Raw genomic sequence first — 25,196 nt, forward strand, 5'->3', positions numbered from 1 at the left:
CTTCTTCTCTGCTCCATCGACCCGGACTGGGAGATGCCATGTCTTCTACAGAGCTTCGCAGTTTTCCAAATAATTTATGTACATGTTGATTTCTATATTTGCAGGCGGGTTCTGCTTGATGAGCAATGTAAATGGAAATTTTCTAAACGTCATGAATTGGCACCTCATTTGCATTTCTTGTCAGTTATCCGTGGACCTAACTCATGGCCCCAAAAACATTCCAGCTGTGGGGAGTGTTCCTGGCTCCCCCCGCGCGAGGAGGCCTGACAGGTCTGGGGGATGCGAGTGACCGGCGGAGATCTTAGTTCCTCTCATCGGAAGGTCACGGAGGCGTCTTGGGCATAAAACGAAAGTGATAAGACATTTTTTGTGTGCCGTCGGCAAGCATCCAACGGGAGAGGGCCCTCCGGGCAGCCTCTCGGGTCAGAGCGCTCTCCGGATTAAGCGATGCCCCAGTTGTCTGCCGCACCGTGTTGGGTGAGTGACAGGCCCTGTTGGCTTCCAGCCCCTTATCCGTTCTGCAGAACCACATGACGCTGGGCTGAATCCTCCCTGTCTGAGGACGTGGAGCCTGCGCCTCCCCCCAGTTGTCAAGTAGAACCCCTGTAATCTGCACGTTTGCTGCTTCTGCCCATACTAGACCCGGGCAGGCCCTGGGGACGCGGCCGGCACCCGGACATCTGGCAAACCTGCCGTGCTGCTGTGCTCGGGGCCTCTACACACTAAGAGGATGCAAGGCACACGCTCCCCAACTGCAGGCAGGTCAAGTCCCGGCCTGACTCCTCTCGGATGGCGCCTCTGTCGCCTGGCTGAGGGGAGGGCAGGCGGCCGACACCGGCAGAGTCTGTGAATATTTCCAAAGGGGAAGGACCCAGAATGCCTGCCTTTAGAGCAAGGTCACAGACCTGCAGGTATCCCCAGCCAGCGAAATCCCCTTAGTTCTGCGAGCCAGTGTGGCATCGACCACCATGGAATTACCCAGGCCGGCTGGGGGCCAGAGCTCCGTGTTACTATCCAGTTAGTCTGTCCGCAGGAGCAGAGCCGAGAGGAAACGTGGACGGGCTTGTCCTTGGACGAGGAGGTTTGTGATCGGGACACGAACGCGAGGCCCGTGGCTCTGCAGGGACCGCCCGGGTCGAGGACGGCGGCTGCAGGGACGAGGCCTGAGAGGCAGGGCAATGTGCTGATGCTCTCTGGAGTCTCCCGCAGCCGCGGGTGCTGCTGGGTGCGAGCTCCCTGGCCGCGGCAGACCGCCGGCTAGCAGGTTCAGAGCAGACTCGCTGAGTAGACAGCGAGCAGGCAGGCGGGGTGTGCACGTTGCCTGGGATGCCGGGGGGGGGGGGGGGGCGGGGGGGACCCACCCCGGGGAAGCGAACACACGGGTTCGCCCAGCCCCATCTGCGAAGGGCCGGTGCGAGGCCGTGTTGCAAGCCAGACCCAGGCTCCGGCCAAGTGTCTTAGGGCAGTATGTGAAGACTGGGTCAGGGGTCACAGCGGGACAAGACAGGGGCAGGAGGCCAGGTAGGAGGCTGCAGCAGCCCCCAAAAGGAGCAGAACCGCTTAGAGGCAGGTTCAGCAGAGCTGAGCCGCTGGTTGGACACGGAACACCAGGCAACGCGGGGACCCGGGGGTGCTGTTCTGTTCCCGGTCCAGGCAGCAAATCGGCGAAGGGCGGTGCCTCACGGAGGCCGGGGAGGGCGAGGGCTTCGGGCAAAAGCGCTGGGTTTCATCTGGCGTGGGTGGAATTAAAGATCCTCGCGGACATCGGGCGGGATGCTGAGTAAGAAGTCAGGCCCACAGGGGAGAAACCTGAGCTCAAGGCCTGTCCGGTGGCCAGCAGCATGTGCATCATCATGAAAGCCAAGGGCGTGGATGAGATCTTTTTTAAGGAGAACACAAAGAAAATAGCACAAGTCGAAGAGTGAATACTTATTTTTTTACAGTTACTTTCATATTGAAACGCAGGACATCTGTACTTATAAATGTCACTCGTACTTCCAAGGGCCCAGACTCTCAACAAAGAGGCGTTCGGTGCCGGCGGGCGCTCCCGGCTTTGTTTTCCCCGGAGCTCTGATCCTACCGCCTCCCGCGTCTGCCTGTTCTCCCTGAGCCTTTCCCCATCCTGGACGCTGTCCCCCTCAGAGCGTCCGCTGAGTTAACGTGCAGGAGACGGCGGAAGACCACGCGTCTCCACTTCAGGAAGCTCCCGCCACCGGCGCTGGAGCGACTCTGGCCCCGCGGCATGTGGAAGGAAACATTGGCTCCTGCTGCACCCCGTGTGCGAGCCAACGTCCCCCGCCAGCTGCCTACGCGTGTCCTGCGGGCAAGGACCAGCCACCAAACGCGATCCGAAGCAAGGGGTGTTTCCCGAGCAACGTCCGATTCATAAAACGCGGCCGTTCTTCCGAAAGTTCTCTCTCTCCGCCTCTGCCGTCAGACGCGCGTCCTTCCTGCCAGATCTACAGGCGGCCGTGGAGGGGGCGACCTGACAGGTCGGCGTGTGCGTGGGGTGCGGGGCCGGGGGCCACGGAGCTGCTTCCTCCTTGCGAGCAGGTGGCACCCAGTGGGGGCTGTGGTGGGTTCACAGACTTGGGGACGAGGCAGAGCTGGTCCCATTGCCAGCCTGCCACTCGGGGGGCTGTGTGCCTTGGGAAAACGGCTCAAAACGACTGAATACACGTTCTTCACGTGGGAAGTGGCCATACGACTGTGGGCAGGACTAACGGGTGAACGTGCCCATAGCTCTGGGCGTGGAGGAGGAATTGCTCGATTAACAGCACTCGGTGGGACCTGCATGACACTAAATTCTCCCATGTTAAAAAATTTGGAATTCAACCCGTCACAGCCGGTCCAACCTCCTCGATCTCGGGTACGTGTGAGGGGCAGGTGGCAGACGGAGAACGGCCTCTGCTTTTGTCTTCGTTTCTGCATATTTACCTATTAACTGCCTGTCTCTGTTTTAAATTCCCTAAGTAAAGAAAACAGAAGATTTGTATTTATTTCATGTATAGAATCAATAGACGTTGATCGGGATTGGTTTCCTTGGGTTAAAAAAAAAAAAATGTTATGACAACATCTTAACCTGAGGCAAGTTTCAACTGCAATAAAGAATTTAGAATGAGCTTATTTGTCGGTAGAAGACAGAAAACAAGCTGAATCTTTAATAATTTAAGTGTGATGCGGCATTCGTAGTTAATAGCGTGGATTTGATCAATCTTTGTTTTCACACTGTGGAAGAGAAAGCAGAGGCGATGAGGTGTTAAAACAGCAGAGGCCTGCGGGAAACCAACGATCCCGGGTCGGTGGTAAGATTGTGTATACAATGTTTTTAGGCAGCGTTAGTTTATAGAGACATTGGAGCCCGCTAGGAGATGAAAGAAATGAGAACGACCTTTGACTCTGAGCTCATGTGCCGATGAAGCAGGTGTTCGTGGTCTCTGCTGAATGAGGGCAGGACTGAGAACCAGAGAGAAGACGAGAAACTGCTGGAAAGCCGTCCAGCTTGCAGGGGACGCGACGGCCTCGTTCACGGCTGCCCGCGGCAGGGCCGTTGGTGGCACTGAAAACCTGTGACATCCCCAACGCCTGTCAGCGGGCGAGGGTCATAGTCCGTGTGGCAGGGAGAAGGTGAGCATAACTGTGAAGGAGGAAGGGTTACACGTAGGAACACGGGACAGCGTGCTTTGCATGGTCAGTGGGCGCAGTGAATCATGGAATCCCGCGTGTCGTTAGGAAAACAGGTCACGCTGGGCACGGAACAGAGAGAATCCTACACAGGGAACTGAAGAGCTATTGGAGGGCTAAGAAGGCACAGGGGGAACTCGGTGACAGAGGAGGCAGCTGAGACCCCTCAGGCTGCAGAAGCAAAGGGCAAACGTGGGGTCGGCAGAACCCAGGGGCTCAGAGCGGCGGCCCGCACCCTGCAGTGGGACCCAGGCCTCCCAGCCAGCGGCACCAGGCTGCCGAGGGGACCCGGTGCTCAGAGGAGGCCTCCCGGGGCTGGGACACGGTCCCCGAGGGCCGGGGACTCTGGGCCTGGTTGCGAAGCCATCTCAGGTGGAGCTGACGCCGTCGGCCACAGAAAGCAGATGGGGCGATGGCGGCCCTGGCCCTCCTCCCACTTTGCGGTCTCCGAGGGGGCGGCTGGCAGAGCGGAACTGGGGTGTGCAGAGCTCGGAGCTCAGCTCCACGGAGCGGGGTGCAGAGCCGGACGTGGAGCGGGGCGCCGAGCCGGGCGCGGAGCGGGGCGCAGGGCCGGGCACCAGCACACGTGCCATCTGCGGCCGGAAGGCACCGGAGAGAGGCGGCCGCAGTGGGGTGCGGCCGGCGGCCGGGGGCAGCAGAAGAGGCTGCCCCGTTTGCAGTCGACATGTTTCTGGTTTTTCCATTCTTTTCCACAACTAGCGCTCACCAGCACATGGCTCCGTGTTCACCGAAATTTCCTTGAAAAAAACATTTGTCACCTAGCTGCATACGAAAGATAAAGGTGGCCGTGTGACCGAACGAGAGAGCAGACTCGCGGCGGCTAGGTCTCCTCAGAAAGAGGGTCCGGCGAGGATGTTTCCCTTCGGCCGGGCCACCCGCCGACACGGGGCGAGCCGCCCACACGCTCGGCCGCTCATCCTGTGCCTGACCCTGCGACAGACCTTGCCCGAGCATCCTGTGGCCATCTTCCCCTCCTCACCCTCCCGAGCGGCCTGCTCCGTTGCCATGGTAACTCCAGGCTGGGAATCTGAGCGAGTGGTCTCCATGAAAACACCCTGGAGGTTGGGTGCACAGGCCACAGAGACGCTCCCGCCTCGCTTTCCCGAGCGTCCAGACACGGACGGCCCCGCCCCGGACCCGGACGGGGGTTGGAGGGGCAGAGGCTGTGCCGGCAAATTGTGCGTTACTGCTTTGCCGGCGCGTTTCCGCCGCCGTGGACTGATTTTGTGTCTGCCTTCGTCCTCTGCCTTCGTGGTTTTCTTCCTTCTTTCTGCCCTCCCTGCTTTTCTCGCTGTGTCTGTCTCTGTCTCTCTGTCTGTCTGTCTCTCTCTGTCTCTGTCTCTCTGTCTCTGTCTCTCTGTCTCTCTGCCTCTCTGTCTCTCTGTCTGCCTCTCTGTCTCTCTGTCTCTCTGCCTCTCTGTCTCTCTGTCTGCCTCTCTGTCTCTCTGTCTCTCTCTGTCTGCCTCTCTGTCTCTCTGTCTCTCTCTGTCTGTCTCTCTGTCTGTCTCTCTGTCTCTCTCTCTCTGTCTGTCTCTCTGTCTCTCTCTGTCTGTCTCTCTGTCTGTCTCTCTGTCTCTCTGTCTCTCTCTCTCTGTCTGTCTCTCTGCCTCTCTGTCTCTCTGTCTCTATCGTCCCTCCTCTCTTCTCACTGAAGAAGGAAGAGACGAGCTTGCCATCCGCGGCCCTCAGGGCTCAGCGGCCTTCGTGTTTCCATGCTCCTGGAGGCGTCTGCAGGATTACGGCCGCCAAGCGTCTTTAGGACTGATTATTTTCTTTACTAGCCCTGAAACCACAAGTCCTAACACATTAGAGCTGGCGGCTGGATGTGAACCCCGGGCTGTTTACTGCTCGGCAAATCCCTCTAGCCTCTCTTGCCGCCACCCCGCCCCGGTGCGCCCCAGATCTGACACAGCCTTCGGAGTTCGAGTCGAGGCTGGTGGGGCTGGAAGCTTGTGCTGTTGACAGGTGCCAGGCCGGGAGACGTAAGGGGCCGTGCGAGGCCACCTCTCCCAGGAAGGCATGGGGGGCCGAGCGTGAGGACGCACGAGGCGGGCGGAGGGCCCGTGTCCTGAGCAGGGAGGCCCTGGGGACACTTCCGGTGGCCTGCACGCTTCCACGGTGTCTTTCTTTCCTGCACCTCGGCTCTCCGGTCAGCAGCCCTCTGGGGAAGGAGTGCCAGAAAACACCAGATAATCGAAAAAGTGCCATTCGCACCTCTCTTCAGCGATGTCTGGGACTTGCCCCCTAGAATTCCCAGGGGGCCTAAGTGCTCCCAAGTGACTTGGTGACTTGGCCGGCCATGGGGAAGGATAAGTGTGCTCGCCCACCTGCCCGCCCCAGCCAAGCCCGGGACCCGCAGAGTCCAGAGTCCTGGACCCGGAATATTGAAGAATGTCGAAAAATGCCGAAAGAGGGACCACGCTTACGGTCTATCTAAAAAAATTTACACTGAGCAGATTAATGCTTTTAATACTCCAAAATGCAATGAAATCATTTACATAGTAAAGACAGAATTTACTTAAGGATATGAAACAGCCCCCGCAACAGCAGGACCGAGTGACAGGCTGCAGGCCGCCCGAGGTCGCCCCCTCCGCGGCTGCGTGCAGGTCCGGCAGGAAGGGCCAGCGCCCGGCGGTGACGCCCCGTGTGCCTGTGAGGGGGCCGGGGCCTCTGCCGCCTGCCCGCACCCCGGAACGGTCCCCGCTCACAGCCGGCCTGTCCGGGGCGTCCCTCGCATGAGTGCATTCTGGCCGTGGCTGGCTGAATCCCTGGGGACTGCCTCGTGTGCCCTCCTGCTGTGTGGAAACGCCCGGAAGGAACAGACTTCACAAATTCAAGTTCAGTGCCCCGTGAAGCAGAGAAGCGACAGCATCTCCTGCAAACCCCGCTCCACGTGGCGGAACGACCCGCGGAGCAGGCGGCTGTCAGCTCCGGGTCACAGGCTCCCTCTGGGGCCGCAGAGCCGGTCAGCTGTGCCACGGAGCCGGCGGGGGGGTCGCTGCGGGAAGTCTGGCGGAGGGCCGCTGACCGTTCAGTTCACGGCAGCACTCCCTGCCCCGAGCCGTGAGTCGTGTCGGGCCACGTGTGAGGCCATGAGTCGTGTCGGGCCACGTGTGAGGCGAGCAGAGAGCCGCTAGGGACACCACGTCTCCGTCCAGCTGGCGAGCACCCCGCCCCGCGGTGTTCGGGCGCCCAGCGCATGGCTCGGTGACCCGGCTCCGCCCCTCGCCCGCAGCCCTCCCCGCCGCCCGCGCCGTCCCCACGCTGCCGCGGACATCTGCCGGTTTCGCAGTGCCCACCCACGGGTGAACTCCTCTCCCATGTTTGGGGGTCCTGCAGCGGGCCCGGTGCAGTTGGGGGGTCCCACACTTAAAAACGAAATGACTTGGAAAGGTTAAAAATAAGGCAAAGAAATATGTAGCAAACGTGAATGAAAAGGAAGCAGGCATAGAAATGTTCAAAAAGAGGCAAAAGGGGATTCAGGGGAAAAAACATTAGTTAGTTCAAAAGGTGTAATTATGTCTCAGTAAAGTTTCGGCACAAATGGGGCTCATGTCATGGCCCTTTTTTTCCTTTTTGCTTCCTTGAGTCCTCGCAGACAATTTATTGTTTGTCTCCCATCTCCATGTTGCAACTCTCCCTTCGGCGCGGCATGCAACTTTTGACTTTAAAACATTGTGCTAGATTTTTTAATAGAAAGTCAGAGGTACGACACCATTCTCTTAAGTCTTTTAGGTCTGTGTGATGCTCAGAAAGGCTTCATGCCAAGATTTCAAAGATACACTCTTTGCTTTCTTCTGATAATTCTAGACTTCCCCATTTTACGCTGAGGTCTTCAATGCGTCTAGCATTCCTTTTGGTATGAAGAGTAAAGAAAAGACACCCTTTCCCCGCAAACGCGGGGAGCCGTCTCCCCGGCCTTTCCTTCGCTGATCGGCGGATCCATTTTTCTCATGTCCTAAACTCCCGAGTGATTTTTGCTCTGCTTCTGGAATCTCTCCTGTGTTTGTTGACCGTGAATCTTTACATCTGAATAAGTCACACTTTGTACAGCAAAGATTTTTAAAACATACAGAAAATTTGAAGGAAGTCAGATATGTAGCGAAAGCTTTTCACGCACGGCTGTCACTCTGCATCAGAACAAACAGAAAAAAAACATCCATGAGGATACAGTAGCTTAAAATTTCTAAATAATAAATAAGCTAACATCTGTGTAGCTACGTCTCAAACGCTTTACCTACAAAGTATCTACACAGGAGCCTGTGTAAAAAACAGGACGAGGTGGTAGCTACAGAGTGTCATTGAATTCCCAGAAACAGACACCTCATGGCTGAATTCCTTACCACAGGGACGATTTCTTCGTATAAGGTGAGATCGGTAACAATGATTAAACAGAAAAGATCAACCTGTAAAAAAAAAATATATATATATATATATATATATATCGCCTTATTTAGAAAACACACTGAGAATGCTACATAGCTAAATTATTTTTTTCTGTATTTCTTCCTTCCAGGTGAACTTTATAGCTATTTAACCAAATTCGAAAAGGTAATTCCAATGGGATGATGATGATAAGACTGCATGAAATCTAAAAATTCATTTTGAAAAAATTAACATTTAAAAAATGTTTTCTTCCCATCCAGTGTAGAATATTTGTTTTAAAAAGTAATAATAAAATAAAATTTAAAAAATCTTCTCTTTATATTGCTCGGTAAAGTCTCATAGCTTTCTTCATGTAGGTCAATGCATTTTACGATGCTAGCATAATTCCGATACCAAATGCTTGCTAAGACAGTCTAAAAGAGGAAACTCTGCACTCATCACATTCGCAAGCATAGAAGCAAGAGTCCTCAATACAATCCTGGCGAAAAGAAGTAAGAGGTATATTAAAATAATAGTATATCTGAACCAAATAGAATCTATCATGGGAATTTATCACGGGAAACACATGAAAAACGTGAATCGTAGCCTTTCGTCGCTGCGCCATGGGATAATCGTCTTCATTTTTCTCACTGAACCTGGCGGATGTGTTAGAACATACGCACGACTTGTTCTAGGCTGCCTGGGGGCACCTCACGAAAACAGACAGTTATTCTCTCCAGAGTCACTAGAAAGAAGGTAAAAATAAGACTGTGGGTCAGAGAAATCGCTGTGTTGTCAAGGCACCATGAAGAACTTGGATAACACTTTCCAATCCAAGCCGCAGATCAGAAGACCCAAGAGAGGTGGTTCCGAGCCCCTGGCCGAGGCCCCGGAGTGCAAGAGAGAGAGGGCGCTGTGTGTCTGGACCTTGGGAGCTTGGGAGCTTGGGCCCCAAGGCCACACGCCCCACCAGACCCCTTCCTTGGCTTCACATCACCCTGGGGGCCCTGTCTCCCCCATCCGTGTGGGTAGTCCCTTTGCCCACAGACCGTGTGCAGAGGCGCTGGCCCCCCGAAGTCTCCCCTGCTGCCTCCACCTCCCTCTCGCGGTCCCTGGTGGGCTCGAACCTGTGGCATGGGCAGCGGGAAGCCCAGCCCCAGAGAAGGAGAGCGTCAGGAAGCCTGTCCCCAAGTTGTGCATCTCTAGCCCTAAAACAATGTGCGCCCCCCTCCCCCCTGCTCTGCCAAGCACAGGCAGGGGACCCAGGGGAAGTCAAAGCCTTCCCCATCAGCATCTCACGTCAGTGGGGGTCTGGGGCTCTTACTCCAGGGCTGAGGGGCAGGTGAACACCGCAGCCCCTCCCTGCAGGTGAGGAACCAGGGGGGCAGGAACTCGCAGCTTGAGCTGGCCTTGCTCTGGAATGTCAGACCCACAAGGAGGGAACGCAGAGAGAGGGAAGGGCTTGGGGGGGGCGGGGTGGGGCTTGGGAGTGGAGGATGCCCCTCCCACGCAAAAGCCGGGCTCTCTGCAGAAGTCACGCTCCTTGCAGGGACGGGGGGGGGGGGGGGGGGGGGGGGGGGGGGGCGGCTCTTTACTCCTCATCCCGCCATCCTTCCCCGGGGTTATTGTCTGTGCCTAGCAACCTCATAGCAACACTGATAGGCAGCTCGATTCACAGTGTCTGATCTCGCGGGTAAGCAAGTTCTTTGTACGAGAAATCCATTTTGTGGGAATGCGGGCACCTGCCCCTCCCTGTCCTCCTCTTTTCATTTCTCGATTCTTTTTGCTGCTGTTGTTCTGATTAAATTGCGTCTCCTTCGATCCTTTAACCTTTCTTTGACATCTGTGTGGATAGCACTTGAGAAAAATCTGGAACTCAAACCTGATCACTCTTCCCTTAATTAGAGCCGCTCCAGCGCTCTGGACCTCTTGGCCAGGCTTCCAGGGAGGTTAAAAATAATGTGCCAGTCTGGGGACACGTTTCACTCGCTCATAACAGTCCCAGCAACTGCCACACAAGTCCTCCCCTGCTGTCAAAACAACGAAGCATCTGTTGACAAGGATGTAGATCAAAGGTCCTGAAGACACAGCTTGCCTATACCCTGAGACATCAGTAAAACATCTTCTCTCCTTTTTTAAATCTAAAGTTTTAATTTATTCAAAGGTCAAGACTTATTTCTTTATATCCATGAGCTACACAGCCATGCCAATATCTAAGGGTCTTTTTTTTCCCCCTACCTCCTTCCTTTGTCTTGCTGACTGCAGAGTCCAGCTTCGGGGTCTCCTCCCTACATCTCAGAAATGTTGTTGTGTCAGAAGCCCTTTGAGAATGAAGAAAGACGTGGGTCCTCTGTCAGGAATGTGAACACACAAAACTTAATCACCACTCCACCTCAGGGGCTCGTGGAGTTAACCATGAGGTCTGTCCATGGGCTGCCTGGGGCCAGGTAGAATCGGATGGTAACCTGTATCAGAACCCCCTGCAGTGCTCGTGAAAAGAGGCAAGTTCCCCAAACCACCTGAAGACCTGACGGCATCAGAATCTTCGGGACGGAGGCCGGAAGTCTGCGTGTTTCATAAGCGCCTGGACAGTCTCTACCCACCATGACTTTGAGGAGCACGGCTAGGGGTCCATCTACCGCTGGCCCCTGAGCTAATCCGGTTCTTCCCCAAACTACTCGAAATTACTCTCACCTCGTCTCTGCAGGCCAATCCCGTGCCTCGTTGGTCAGGAGAGTCGTCGCTCGCTGGGCCGTAGCTACCGATAGAGAACTGGAATCATCCAACGTCCTGTCTTCATCATCCTCCAAATCGGCGACGTCTGTGGATTCCAATGTCAGCTCTCACGTACGAGGTTTTCGCCTTTTGAAAGCAGCATGTCACGTGGGCAGCTTGCCTTGGATCGGCCTTTGATGCTCAAGCTACGGCAGAGAAAAAGGACAACCGAGGCCCCATCTGAGTGTGGAGCTGCCGAGGCTTCATCTTCGCGAACGCCAAAAACTCTTACCTGCTGGGCCACACTCATTCTATTGCAAAAGGTAAGGCTCGCACGTAGATGACTTGAAACGAAAAAAAAATTTAACCGGAATATTTCGGAAAAGAGGAAACACGCTGAAAGAGGACTTCTCGGATATTTTTCCATTGAAAAACCTGAGAAGGCTCCTCAGTAGCTGACTCGGTGCCGTCCATGGCTGAGAGAGCCCCTTACTACAGACGCGAAGCCACAGTCTACCTGGGAAGCCCTTCCTGGCACCCCGCAGGGCCACTCTCCTGCGGCTGTAGTGCGCCCTGAATACTTCATTCGCTGACTCCTCGGAACACCTACGGGATGCAAAAATGACTGTGCCCTTTTTACAGGTGAGAACGAGGCTGAGAATCGTTAGAAATGTTCTTTATGATCGGAGCCGAGTGGAAAGGAAATCCGGGATGCCAACTCGGTTGTGTCTGTCTCCAGGGCCCACGTGCTCGACCACTGTGGCCCGGGATGGATGTGCGTGTGAGTGTGCGTGTGTGTGTGTGTGCGCGCGCGCGTGCCCACACGCACGTGCACGCCCATGCTCACATGTGCACGTGTGCGTCTATGATTCTAGAACCTCGCCACAAGCGGATGCGGTCTCTGGCTGTCCAGAGCCCGTGGCGGACACGGACTGCAAGCGTCTGGGACAGGCTGGGGCTTCGCTCCTGCCCGCCGAGCTGAGCGCTGATGTCCCCCGGGTTCAGCCGTCCGTCCGCATCGCTCACCTGCAAGGCTTAGTCCACGCGGAAGGAGAAAGGAAGCCAGCTGCCATCTCTCCTCCACCGTTCAGGCTGACTTTACGAGCGGATGGTGGTTCTCGGGCGGCGGGCGGAGAATCTACGTTATTTCAAAACAGTACGAGCTTTCACTTGAAGCCTGACTTTTTAAGTGACCGCTTCAAATTTCCACATTTTTGTGTTTGAATTATAACGGTAATAAATTATGATTGTAAGGACTTTTCGGGTTTTTTTTTTAATATTAAAAAACAATAAAATCTTATATATTAAAATGTTGGGCAAATGAATCCGCGGAGGTTTTCGTGGCCCGGGGCAGCTCGGCAGCTCATCCGTCATGAGCCTTCTCCACGTTGCCGCTGCGAGAATGAGACATTCGTGCGCAGAGGAACACGTTTTTCTGAGAGAGCTACGACGATGCTAATCGTAAGGCCAGGCTGGAATGCGGGGGCGGGGGGCAAATCTTCGCATCCCACGGTCTCTGGCCCCTCCCGTCGCGCCCACCTCAAAGTCCGGGGTCTGACGGTGACCGGCACATTCCGCTCCCCACCTTCGCCTCAGTCTGGCACCCTCCGGGCTGCCTCGGGGAGAAGAGAGTTACAGCGTGGTCTCCTCGGCCAAGAGGCGGCGGGCTCCGACCCCCCGGGGGCAGGGGCGATGCCGTCGGGCTCACGTCCCACTAAACGGGAGAGAAGCCGGGCTTGTCCTTGGGTGGCCCACCCGGCGGCGGGCGACAGCTTTGTCAGCCTCCCGCTCTCCGCTGGGTTCTAGCTGTGAGACAGGCCGACCCGGTCAGAGAGGAGAGTGAAGGTGAAGTCGTTGGGCACCATGTAGGGGTGTCCGTGGGACACCCCAGGGAAACCCCGAGCCGGGGGTCGAGCGTCGGAGGGCGCGCCCTAGAGGCAGACGCCTGGCCGTGGGGAGAAGCGGGACATGACACTGGGCAGAAGGGAGACGTCGCTGGAGCCGTGAGACTGTCCCCGGAAGGGGGTGTGGTGCGGGCCGAGGGCCGAGCAGAGGATCCGGGAAACACTCGCAGTTCTGGGGCGGACGCGGGAAAAGGCCTGCGTCAGGGCCCCTCGACGGCGGAGAGGAGGGGCCCGGGCTGCAACGAGGGGCCGCGCCGCCGGCGCGCACAGCACAGAGCTCGGGCCGGCAGTGCCGGGTGCCACAAGGACGAGCGTGCGGAGGCCCGCAGGAGAGCAGGTGTGCGCGGCAGTTAGCAGGCGCCTTGGCGGGGCGGGCTCGGGGACGGGGACCACGCGCAGCGGGTGTCAGCAGACCCGGGCGGGGGCAGAAGGCGCCCCCGTGGGAGGGAAGGGGCGGGATGTGGGACGTTAGCTAGGGGCGTGTCGGGGGTCGGGGTGGGGGCAGCGGCGAGGCTGACGGAGCGGGGAGAAGACAGAGAGGGCAGGAGAGGGGCAGAGGACGAGGACGGCCAGGTAGGAGCCAGAGAAGCCAGAGGCAGCGGCAGAGAGGGCGGAAGGGACACGGGGGGCGGACAGGCCCGTTTTGCGGCAGGTGAGGCGAGACTGCGGATTGCGTTTTAAGAGGACTTGTAAATCCGTGTGTCCCTGTGGCCAAGAGAGTCCCACAGCGGAAACCAGCAGGTGCTGAACGGAAGATAAGGGACGTGCGGGTTAGCGTTGGGGTGGGGGGGGCAAGGCAAGGCGCCGCCTCCGGTGGGCCCGGCGGGGCCCGCAGTGTGTCCCGAGGGGCCACATCAGCCGTCCATGTCACACGCGGCTTCTCCTGTGATCGACGAGGCCAGAGCGAATCTCATCATTCTCCTGATTGCCTTTTCGATGTGAATCCACTCGACATTAAAATCGTATTATCGAAATAAATCTTTGAAACATGAAGCGCTAAATCTTAGCGGTTCCGACACACTAGCTGAAGGGCGTGAGCGATTGGCCGGCACGTAAGAGCCACCGGAGCCTGGAAGCCGTTTCCGCTGCTGTCACGGTCACCGGTCCCCCTCCGACGCAGCGGCCCTCGGGGCTGGCCCTCTGAATGGCAGGCGTGACTTCAGGACAGTGAGTGTGACTTTTTATGACCCGCCTGAAGTCAGGGCGTAGAGGCCTCTGGGGGTCGGAGAGGAAACTCCCAGTACGGTCGTCACCCAGAGTTGTCAGGTCCTCAACTCTGTGCCGATCCCCGGTGGCCTGTCCCCGAGATACCGCAATGTCCCGTCTCAAGCAAACTTCACGTTGGCCCAGGACCGCGCCGCCCCAAGGCCATCAGGGGCCACTGTGCTTTCTGGAGGACATGGGGGCATGCGCTCACCGGACGGCCGGCGGACCCACCGTCAGTCGCGTTTCTTGTCTAGACGCCACCCGGCGGTGTCCCCCCCCCACCCCCACTTCCCGCCCGCACACGCCGCGCTCCGGGCCGCCTCTCGCTTGGAAGGTGCCCGCGGCCGCTCTCGCCCTGATCACTAGTCTGTCAACTCCTTGACGACCAGCACGGCGCCTTATCGTTCCACCACCGGACACAAAGTACAAGGTCACACACTGTGTCTTGAATGGATATTGAATTATTTCCCCCCGAAGAATGTATCGTGTTTGAAACGGTGGCGGGTTCCTCTCCCGAACGTCACTCGGGCTCTTCCCTCTGTTGCAGACCCGGACTGTCTGTCACTCGTGACTTGAGCAGACGCGTCTCCTGCATGTCCGTTAACGACCTTCCGGCGTCACGCGGCGGCGGGGAGGGGGGGCGGGGGGGGGCTGCAACACGCGACCTCGGGCCGTGGCTCGGGCCTTTTCCCACCCCACCCCCCTGCGCATCTTCTGCTTGTCGAGTGGGAAATGGAGGCGAGGTGACCAGCTTAGCCACGCCCCACGGCCCCGGCTGGCAGCGGGCGGGGGGCCACGGCTGGACAGGAGGCAGGCGGATAGCCTTGTGAGAGGAAAAGAGGGCGAGGAAGGAAGGAAAGAGAGGAACCCGGAAATCCGAGAAGAGGAAAGAGTGAGGAGGGAGTAGAAAATTAGAAGAAGAGACAATAACAAGAGGAGAAAGGAAGGAGACGCGTGTTCTGAAAGTGGTTAGCTGCTTAGCGCGCCAGCCGGATAATGAACTTCCTGCGCGGAGGCGTCGCGCCTCGGGCGGCCAGCAGGCGACTTCCCCTTGCTGTCGCCCATGCTCCAACGCTCCCGTGGTGCGGGCGCACGCAGATCGTAATGAATGTCACGGAGTAACTTGTGTAACCGCCTCCACGCACACCTAATATAAAGAAAACATTGTATGGTCAGCAATTCACGTAGCGACGTAGGGAGCTTTCTCCGGTGGAAGGTATCTGAGGGGCAGGAAAACAAGGATTCCGCGCATTCAGAGAAACAGGATTAACCACGGAGGTAATAGTCTTTGGCTACTTATACCGGTATATTGTTTCCTGCTAGGTACTTACGTCCAACGCTGACTGCTCAGAGACTGTAAAAACCCCATTTCAAGCCATGTAAACACAGGATTTCTTAAAAATTAATTCTTTGTTGCAGAGAGTGCTTATCAGGAGAGGGACTTCGACAAAAGAAATCAGAAAAAAAAAAAAAAAACGTCAGGAGAAATGGTGATTTCAGCCATTTGACTGTAAGAAGGCAGGAGGCTCAGGTGGCCTGGGTCTTTATAGTAGTAGCCCGAAAAGAAATAAAAAGCAGCGAGTTTACAAAAATCACTGTGGAGAGGGCGAAAGCCAGACCAACGGGAGCAGACGTGATCGATCCCGTGCATAATGCCGCGGTCGATGACCCCGGTCAGACTCGGCTGTTCCCTGAGAGCCAACGTTTTATCCTAAACGTTTCGGTTCCTCACACGACTTCATTGAGAAGTCAAAATTAAAAATGGTCTCGCAGGATGGCTCCCCTCCCCCGGAAAACGTTACCTCCACAAGAAGCGTTGACGCTTAATGGGGAGGCCGTCGGCAGGGCACGCATTAGCAACGTGGAGAACGTCTGCCTCATGACACACAAACAACACACGCCCTGTAAAAAGGAAAGGCGTCCTCTGTTCCCACGGAAACCCCGCCTACACGTCCCCGAGCCGCGAAGACCCACCTCTCCCTCCCGGCTTGCCCTTCACCTAGCATCACAGTGCTGTGTGCTCTGCCCGGCCGAGTACAGGCAGAGCATGTGTGCGTGTGTGTGCGTGTGTGTGCATATGTGTGTGTGCGCGCGTGTGCGTGTGCGTGTGGGGGGGTGGAGGGGAAGCCTGTAAGGTCAGTTCTCCAATACCTACCAGACTGTTGGAGAGCTACCTCCCCACCACCTTCCTGTGATGAGGTGTTAACGATATGCAGATTAAGCGGCGTTATGAAAGAGCATTTGCATGCACGCAGGGCAGAAGGGAGAGGTTTTCATTTTTAATTTTTAAGTAACGGCACACGATGTCTCCACGGGCATATTTCAAGGTCAGCCCCGGAGAGGATCTTTTGAAAACCTGCAAAGAACTTGGGGTGTTGGCGGGATGGCACCTTCCCCAAAGGTCAAGGGTTTCAGAAAGGCTAAGCCTCTTCCCCACTTCCGCCCCCAGGGGAAAGCACTTCTAAATGTTAATGTTCCGTTGTCACCTGACCTGGAGGTAGCAGGAGAGCACTTCTCGAGGTGAAGGGTGCTGTCCATCAATTCCCCCCGGGAAGTGCTTCTCAAGCCCCGTCTGGGTCATACTCGAAGGCCGCGCGCTCGGTTCTGCGATGCAGCTGGACCCGAATCACCGATTTACAGATATTTGACATCGGTTGCTGCGGTAATTCAATCTCTGGATGTGTGTTATAGTCAATTCTTTCTTGAATGCAGGGCAGAATTTAGAGCTTTCAAAGTTTGAACATGCATGCAGGCATTTTTTAATTTTTTTGTGCATGCGTTCTTTGTTATTACAGAAATATTTTCATGCACGTGAAAAGCAAATTCAAACAGTGCGGGCGGAATACAGTAAAACATGTCTTTTTTCCATCCACATACTCTGTTGCATCGTCCAGAGATAACCTCCACTAGAAGTTTCTTGTCTTCTTGCATTTCTTTTTGGAGAATTCCCACGTGTACCATGTAGCTACATATCCATCTACTAAGATACACACACATTCAAACATACATGTGTATGTGTGTGCGTGTGTGTACATAGACACACGCAATTTTTCATCAAGAGGGAAGTATTTGTGTGTTACACTTTTCTGACTTATCGATATATGAGTGATCATAACCATGTCAACATACACAGGTTCATCCCATTCCTTTTAACAGCTCTGAAGTTTTTCATTGGGCGGGAGTATCTTAGATTATTTAATACTTTTGCCACAGGCAGGCATTCTAGTTTCTGGCCAGTACGAACATCCTCTCATGGACCGGGCCTGTCTGCAGCCAACTCTGGCCCTTGGGCTGCACGTGATTCAAGCCTTGGTTTCTCAAATCATCATTCTGCCCCAAAGTCTAGGCTTAATTTTTATATTCGATTTCATGACTTCTTTGCCAAAGCAAAACCTCGAGTGGTTTTTGTTTAGTTATTTGGCCCACTTAGCACTAGATTAAGTCACAACAAAGGCATGGCCCGTGTATGAGCAGCAGGCTGGAAATGAAGTCACGAAACGCTAGGTAAATAAGCTAGAATTCAGTGAGAGACACTGTGCTTCTTCGACCACAGAAATTAAATTTACTCTCATTCCTTTGCTTTTGTTTTTCCTTCTCTCTTCATCCTGGGTCATGACAGGCTGGGGGAGTCATGGTTTCTGTCAGCCGTGCGTTTCCCGGCCACACCAGTCCATCGCCGATCAGAAGGACCGGGCCTGCGTCCAGGCCAGACGAGGCTCGGCCAGCAGCCAAAGGTCCAGACGCCGGAGACGGGCAGAGGAGCTTCGAGACGGCCAGCCGGTTGTTGGCACAGCAGCCTGCGGGGAGGGCGCGGAGGCCCGGTATTCTGGGCGGCGGGCGTCCAGTGGTGCCGTGCAAAGCCTGCAGCTCTGAGGCCTGGATGCCCTAGGAGCGCCACCAAGGGAACCCAGCACTCAGCAGCTCGTGAGGATAGAGGTCCCTCGGGGCTCAGCGCGGGGGCGGGGCGGGGCTGGTCGGCAGCAACTGCTGCGGAATGGAGCTGATGGTTTAGTCCCTTCTCCTAAAAGTTCACGCTTTCTCTCCAGAGTTCTCTGCCTCGATGTTTCAGGGCCGTGTTTTAGCTCTTCCGGACTCCCTGCTAGCCGATTAATTTGGGGTACCGCTTTCTACTTTGCTTCCTTTGCTTGACATTTTTTTGACAGAAGCATAAACGTACTTTCCCTAAGGCGTAGCTTTGAAAAAGAGTCATTCAGTGTCTGGAAGGAGATGCGAGGAGGGCAGCCGCGGGCGGAGGGGCCGGGGCTGCCTTTCCACCGAGGACACTTCTCTATCCTCTGCACGGCGCACTGTGTAGTGTACCTAAGCAAAGAATACTTTAAAACGATCGAGTTAATCATGCCTGTCTTAATTCTCTTGAACATCGGTTTCTCGAGAGAGAAAGGCTTGTTCCACTGGGAGCAAATCACAGGCTGGACCCTCCGTTAAGCTTGTGACATCTTTGGGGTTAAAACATCAAACATAAGAAAGAGGAGAGGAAGAGAAGAGGGAGGAACTGGAGTCGCCTCCCTGCGCCTTCGTTTCTCTGTCCCTCGCCCTTGCGTTTTGTCTTGGTCTCTCCTCCCCGTAGAGCTTTCTCCATCGTCGTGCAGAGGTCATGTCTCCTTACATGCCACTTTCCTGGAATGTCCTTCCGGGTCATGTTAGGGGTGGGGACTTGGGACTGGGGCCTAAATCCCTCCACTTGTCATCTCCTCGTATGGCCCAGGCGGTGTTGCTTTATGCAGCTGGGCAAACACTAGGATCCGACCTCCCACCTGTTTCTGGAATGTTGAGGCAGAAGCTAGATTGAAGAAAGCAGCCGAGGCCAAGGATCTAAGTGAACTTGCCTTTGCCTACCCCTGAATGTAAGAAGGCCGGTGGGACAGAGCTTACCTGTCCCTGAAGAAGGGACCGAAGCCACTCCTGGATGCACGTCCCTTCATTGATCACAATGAAATGTGACCAGTGATGGACTAGGTCTGAGCCAGTCAGATTAGCCACCGCCTTCCCCTGGGAAGTAAGCCAAGTGGACAGTGTCCTGTGCCTGGATAAAGTCGGCTCCTTCTGCTTGCAAAAAAAAAAAAAAAGAAGAAGAAGAAGGAAATACCACATTTATCAAAGACGTAAATAAAGGCAACCATCTATATAGAAGGAAAACCAATACATGTGATTTTAGAGGGCTCGTGGTACTAATCCCTAGAACCATTTCTGAAAGAGGATGCTCTGGGCCCTGTTTGACTGGGTGTGAGGAGCGTGTTTGTCTGCTGCCTGGCCCTACCTTGATGCGCTGGCCGGTAATCCGGGTGGAGACGCATCTAGGGAGAGCTCTGATCAGTCCTCTGTGGCTTTGGGCAGCGGCAGTGAGTGGGAAATCGTGAGAAGCACGTGCGATCGACTACTGAGAGCCGAGAGGAGGAGAAGGTCCACGCCCCATCCCGAGGGGCCACCAACATTCCGTGGACTGATGGCCAAGGAGTCCGTCTAGCAACCGTGACCAAAGACAGGGAGGAGAGCATGATGTTACAGCTGTGCGTTTGGAGGTCCTGGGCAGTGACGTCTCCCCGAACCTCTAACTCCTCCCGACGGCCATCGGCATGACGCTCGCCTGCATCACAAGGGCAGCACGCGGAAGGGTAAGAGGAGGGGCTGCCCATTAGCGCGGCCGGTCGCCGTTCCTAGGGAAAAATTTGAAAAAGGCTGGAGCGATCAACATGGTCAATTGAAAGGCCAGGTAAGAAGGGAGCCAGGACGCCTCTGAGTTTGTCCTTCGGTCACCCATGGCCTTAGGAAAGCAGATCGAGGAGATCGGAGGGGACAGGAGCCAGGAAGTAAAAGGGATGTCCTACGATTGATGGAGCAACGTGTTTATTCGACTCCACAAGCTCCATATACTTCGCGAGAGAATAACAATCTTAAGCTGCTGTACCTCAGACGAGAGCCGCAGCCGACAGCTCTCTTCGGAGGCTTGGACCATAGCCACGTAGGGGACAGTTCCACGAGAAGCCAAACACTGTCTTAAAAGGGAAGCGTCATCCCGAGTGACCACACAGCGGACAAAGGGGGAGCTGGCAAACACATCCCGTCTGGGGACCGACCGACCGACAGGGCTCCGTGGAAGCACAAAGGCGCGATGGTTTTCCTCTCTCCTGGGTCCGGCCAAGTAGGTTTTAATTAAATGAAAATAATAGGCGTTGCAGTCCACCTGGGGGCAGGGAGGAGAGATGGAAGCAATCTGTCTCCAGCACACATCCCCCAGCGCAAGGCTCCGGCCGCCAGCACGCATTATCCGTCTTTTTTTTTTTTTCTTCTTCTCTCTTTCTTCGCTAGAGCTTTTAGAGTAGAAATTTCATTACAGTGATTGAATTATTAAAGGAATCAGGAATAACTTTTGCATACCAAACTTTTTCCTCTCTTTCAGCCGAAAAGGCGCTCGCATCGATAGTTTTGTCATTTTAGCAGACCCGAGTTCGGAGTTCCAAAGTGCCGAGTCTTGACGTCTTTGACAAAAGTTCACTCAAGAGATGAAATGTAAGTTTTATGGAGAGGTTCAAAACCATCTTACACGAGGTTCTCATCTGAGAATAACAGCAATAGGAAAGATAATGACTTCTAAATTATCATACCTATTTCGGGCACATAATCAAGATTGCCAATTGATAATGAAGACTCGAATGGGGGAAAAATCTTTTAGCTATTTTTTTTTTTTAACCAAAAATAGCAACAACTACACAATGATCTTAGTAGTGGCTGTTGGAAACATGGGGACCTAACTTGTCTCCGCCCTGTAGCTTCACAAAATAAAAAATAAGGTGTTATGAACTGTTTCGTTTGTGCCATTAAAACCATGGACTTGAACGGAGACTAGAAGGGTGGGTCCTTTTTATTCCCAGGCTTCGGGCAACTTGAATGAAGCAAAAGGCCATGACAAGCATCACGGGCCCCTATTTGCCTCCCCCGAAGTCTACCGGCCCATCCCCGAAACCCGCCTTCGGAACCAGTGCCTCTCGGTCCCTTCCTCGTGCAGTCTGAGGCTGGCACTTCACCTCGAGTTAGGAAAGCGACTCTCCAAGCGACAAAGACATTCTCTGTCGGGGACTCCTCATGACTTCCGGGAGTGTGGGCGGCAACTTCGTTCCAGAAACATTCCCCCCTGACAAAACCTCGGACCTGGATCTCCTGGCTCCGGCCGCGTCAGGCCTCATTGCTTCCTCCTTTATTCTCGAAGAGGTCTAGTCCCACAGCCCTAGACAGAGAAGCAAGTTAGGGAGTCACTTGTTTGTTCGTTCATTCATTCAGTCATTCATTCGGTAAATACGGAGTGAACATTTACTAGGCACTAGGCAAATGTGCCTCTGTAAAGGCCTCCCTCTATTATACGAGAAGCTCAGTAGAGGGCACTCCTGTACTGTAAGCTAATCACAGCGGGCCGGGAACCCGGACCCAGCAATCCAATCAGGAAACGCAAATAATCACATCATACTCATCGTGGGCGTGCACACCCATGTTCCTGTCTTTCTCCCTATCCACACTGTGGCTCGAAAGCTCACCTCTGCCTTTTGTGTCCTTAACTTGCCAGCGCAAAGGTAGTAGCGATGGAATAGAATATATTGCTCTGTTCGCTGCGTCGACCCAAAAGCTATCTTAATCGGTGGGGCACTTTATTCCTAAGCCCTTCAAGAAATGAAGAGATAGTATTGTGGCAGCCAGTTTCAAAACTGCTGCCAAGTTATTGCATTCTGTTTAACTCGACCTAATTGAGCTCTTCTCTGGGTGTAAAGCCATCTCGATGCAGAAGAGACGGGGCGAGGAGCTGAAATGCTGCGCCCGCTGGAAGCGAAATTCATCTCCAGCCAGACACGAGCGCACGTGTCTTCCGATTAATTAAAATGAAGAAAGCAGGGACAGTAGCCGGTATTTCCCACTCAGCGGGACACTAGCCAAGTGTGTGTGTGTGGGGGGGGGGGGGGCTGTCACCACTCAGATGACAATGTACTGCATTATAAAACTGGTTTCTTTGCAGGTACCAAAGCCAACATTTATTGAGCGCCTACTAAGTGCCGGGAGCGGTGCCCCTTTACGTGGCTTATGTCACTTACTCTTCGGCGCATGCGTTAGATGCATTTTAAGGACAGGAGGCTTGAGACACGGTGAGCTGGTGTTGCCGCGTGGCTGGGAGGTGGCGGGAGACGCACAGCCCCCACCCCGTCTGTCGAGGTAGCCTGGGCCGCCACGTCCAGGTAGGAGTGGCTCTAAGTCGGCCTCGCGTTTCTGACATAGAGGTAAACATTCCTTTCCTTCCCATCATTAGTGTGTTTTTCAATGGAAATTCATATTTGAAAGAAAGTCAACTCGGCCAAATGACATTTTTTTACGTGCGAGAAGTTAAATTATCAACTGTAAAATCAACGCATCACCTGGTGGGTGAAATTAGAATGTAGCTCAGCTGTTATTCAATCATGGCGAGTCGCTGGTTAATGGCTCTGTCCTGGAAGGCTCTATTCACATCTATTAATCTGCTTTTTCTGCTGGACAGCAGACAGCCCTTTATTGCTCAGCCCTACTGTGGGGGTACAGAATGCGGGGGCTGCAGTCAAAACCACTCTTGGCAGTAATCAGTGCGGCACCAAGAAAACACATTGGCTGTTTTACTAAAATATTTCCATCTTACTATGCGTCAAATAAAAGCGAGACCTGACTGCGGGTAGACGCAAGTGAAAGGCTTCTATATTAAGATCATGGTGGGAGCCATGGGGGGATTCCATCTAGTCTGTCCCTTTCCAATGCCTAGGTCCCAGGCTGCCAGTCAAAGTCTCATTTCAGGCTGGCACCCAGCTTAGGCCCGGCCCATGGCACCAAGGAACGAGAGAGAAGAAACAGTCTCATGAGACAATGGCTACCTACGAGGCAGACCTTGAAGAGAGGTAAGAAAATCACTCCCCAGATACAAAGCCCTGTCTGCCCAGGGTTCCCGATAACTGACGTGACCTCAGTATTAATTATGCCCGTATCTCTCCTTCTTGCTTGCTCACTACCGTTTGCCCTTTCGGGAAAAGATGTCTATTCTCCTTTGGGAACCCCTGGGCCAGTGTGAGTCCCTGGGCCCCGTTCATCAGTGTGTTCCGTCCTTCTGGACAGTGATGCTTGATTCAGGGGTGGGCCAGACAGGCCGAAGGCATGTGTCCTCCATGCTTATGTCACAGTCATTGGGGGAAAAGACACACGTTTTTTCTTCTAGGATCTAAACCAAGGATGTGAGCCCGAGTCTGCCAGTAGGAAAAAGAATCAATACAGAAGGAAACAAGAAACGAAGACATACTTGGGTCTTAATTACCAACTTGTCAATTACGCCAGTGAATATATTTTCATTTTTGTCCAATTCAGCTCAAGATGAATTTCCGTCTTTTGCAACTGACTTCAGGTTGCTTACACGTTCTTTCTTACCACTCAATTACAATAGTGTGTGTGTGTGGAGTGAGAGGGAGCAGGCAGGCCTTCCGCCCCAGGCACGGATACCACAGGGCTCGGGACAGGCTGCCTGGGCCGAGGTTCCAGCTTGACAAAATTGCAGGCATCTGGGCGGTGGCGCCGTCTGGCAGGTGGACAGAATAATCTGCAAGGCCATTTCCTGTCTCTGGACCCACTCCGGAGGGCAGATGACTGGGATGGCGACTACCGCCATGGGGATTCAAAAGATGAGATGGCTCGCCCTACCTGCTACAGGTGTGGTCCTCTCCCGTGTTTCAGTACCGACAAAGCCGCATATCTTATAGCTTGAGACGAGAAGGTGGAAGGGAAAGCATTGTTGGAAACTTTTGATTTTTATCCCCAAATGCTTATCATTTTCATTTCCATCCCCCTCGATACCATGTCCGTCTTTCCTGCTACTAAGCGGGAGTCCAACGACTGACTGACGTGACCACGCATTCACTCCCTGCTGGCTGCCTCTCCTCCCGAGCGGCTCCGTCCCTTTCCCACAATGCACTGTTTCCTCCGCACTCACGTGTCCACAAACGCAGGCATAAAACCGCTGGGTGGGGGTGGGGGGAGCTGGAAACCATGGACTCGCACTGATGTTTGTGTCCTCTGGTGCCACCAACTTCAAGCTATGGACACGTTTTGTTTCGGCCCCCAAGTGCCACTGAAGCCCCAAGTGCTCAGAGTGGTTCACCTGTGGGCAGCTGGTTCTCGGTTCTCAAAGTGGGTGGCAGAGGTTGCTCTCCTGGGATGCTGGCATTTGGCCTGGGATGTCAGCATAGGTGGTGGGAACGAAACAAGGGAGCCAGAGGGGCTGTCTGGGCATGGCGAGCCGTCCGAGCTACCTGGGGATAAGGTGTCTGTATCCCCCGGAATGCAGCCTAAGATGCAAATGCTGGACCCTGCACTCATCGGCAGCCATCAGGCGGGAAGAGCTGGGGCACCCTGGGCACAAACCCAGGCACCCAGTGTGGGGGTCCGCGGAGCCCCGAGGAGCTCGAGGAGGAACGCGAGCCAGGGTATTCCCGAGGGCCAGGGCCCCGGGCCAGGCGAAGGGCGCCTGGGTGGGCTCTCGCTGGGGCTGGCTGCAGGGGAGCCGCTGGCGGTTCACCGAAGTCAGCTCCGGCTCCCCCCTTTTCCTTCTTAGGGGGTGTCCGGTGACATGACCCCACCGCCCTCATTCCCAAGTAGGGCACTCTCGCCTCGCCCCGCCCTGGGCAAACGCCGCCCCCTGCTCGCCTCGCTCCGGCCTCCAGGCCGCGCCACCGCCTGCGGGGCGGGGCGGGGACCCCGAACCGGCTGCTCGAGCAGGGCCGCGCCACCCCCAGCTTCGCTCCGGCCGGGCCGGCCGTGCGCCGGCCGGGACTGGGGGGCGGGGCGCTCCGGGAGCCGGGAGCTATTTTTATAAGATGCATCAGCCGACAACAGGGAGGAGCAGGCGGCCGGGCCCATTGTCTGGGCGCGGCGCGGGAGGGGACCCCGAGGGCCATTCCCCACGCCCCAAAGGGCGCGAAAACGGCCGGCGGGGCGGGGCGGGGAGCCCGCGCCCGGCCCGCGCGCGGGGGCGTGGCCGGCGGGGCGGGGCGGGGCGGGGCGCGCGGGGGGCGGAGCCGGGCGCCCTCCGGCCGCTGCGGGCTGGCGGCGGCGGCGGCGGCGCGGGCACTGCGGGGACGGCGAGGCGGCTGGAGCGCCCGGGGAAGCCCGCGCCCCGCCTGCGCCTCCGAGGCGCGCCCCGGGAGCGCGAGCGGGAGCCGCCGCGGAGCGCGGGGGCCGCGGCCGGAGCTCGCGGGGAGGGGGGGCGCCCGGCGCCCGCAGCCTGCGCCGCGG

General features: G+C 55.5%; 2 long non-coding RNA genes across 3 annotated transcripts; one reads left to right on the forward strand and one right to left on the reverse strand.

Moving 5' to 3' along the window:
• Positions 1 to 16,161: 16,161 nt before the first annotated feature.
• Positions 16,162 to 23,145, reverse strand: LOC118613787. 2 transcript variants are annotated; one of them, XR_004955867.1, is made up of 3 exons: positions 21,443 to 23,145; positions 19,174 to 21,138; positions 16,162 to 18,959 (listed from the first exon to the last, which is right to left on the reverse strand). It is a non-coding gene; the product is annotated as an uncharacterized LOC118613787 (long non-coding RNA). The 2 variants fall into 2 exon arrangements; XR_004955866.1 differs by having other exon boundaries at positions 19,174 to 20,470; positions 20,939 to 23,145.
• LOC118613788 lies at positions 21,956 to 23,739 on the forward strand. The gene is made up of 3 exons (XR_004955868.1): positions 21,956 to 22,042; positions 22,684 to 22,816; positions 23,131 to 23,739. It is a non-coding gene; the product is annotated as an uncharacterized LOC118613788 (long non-coding RNA).
• The last annotated feature ends 1,457 nt before the right edge of the window (positions 23,740 to 25,196 follow it).

This window comes from Rousettus aegyptiacus, unplaced genomic scaffold (genome assembly GCF_014176215.1).
Source record: "Rousettus aegyptiacus isolate mRouAeg1 unplaced genomic scaffold, mRouAeg1.p scaffold_m13_p_2, whole genome shotgun sequence".
Lineage (NCBI taxonomy): Eukaryota > Metazoa > Chordata > Mammalia > Chiroptera > Pteropodidae > Rousettus > Rousettus aegyptiacus.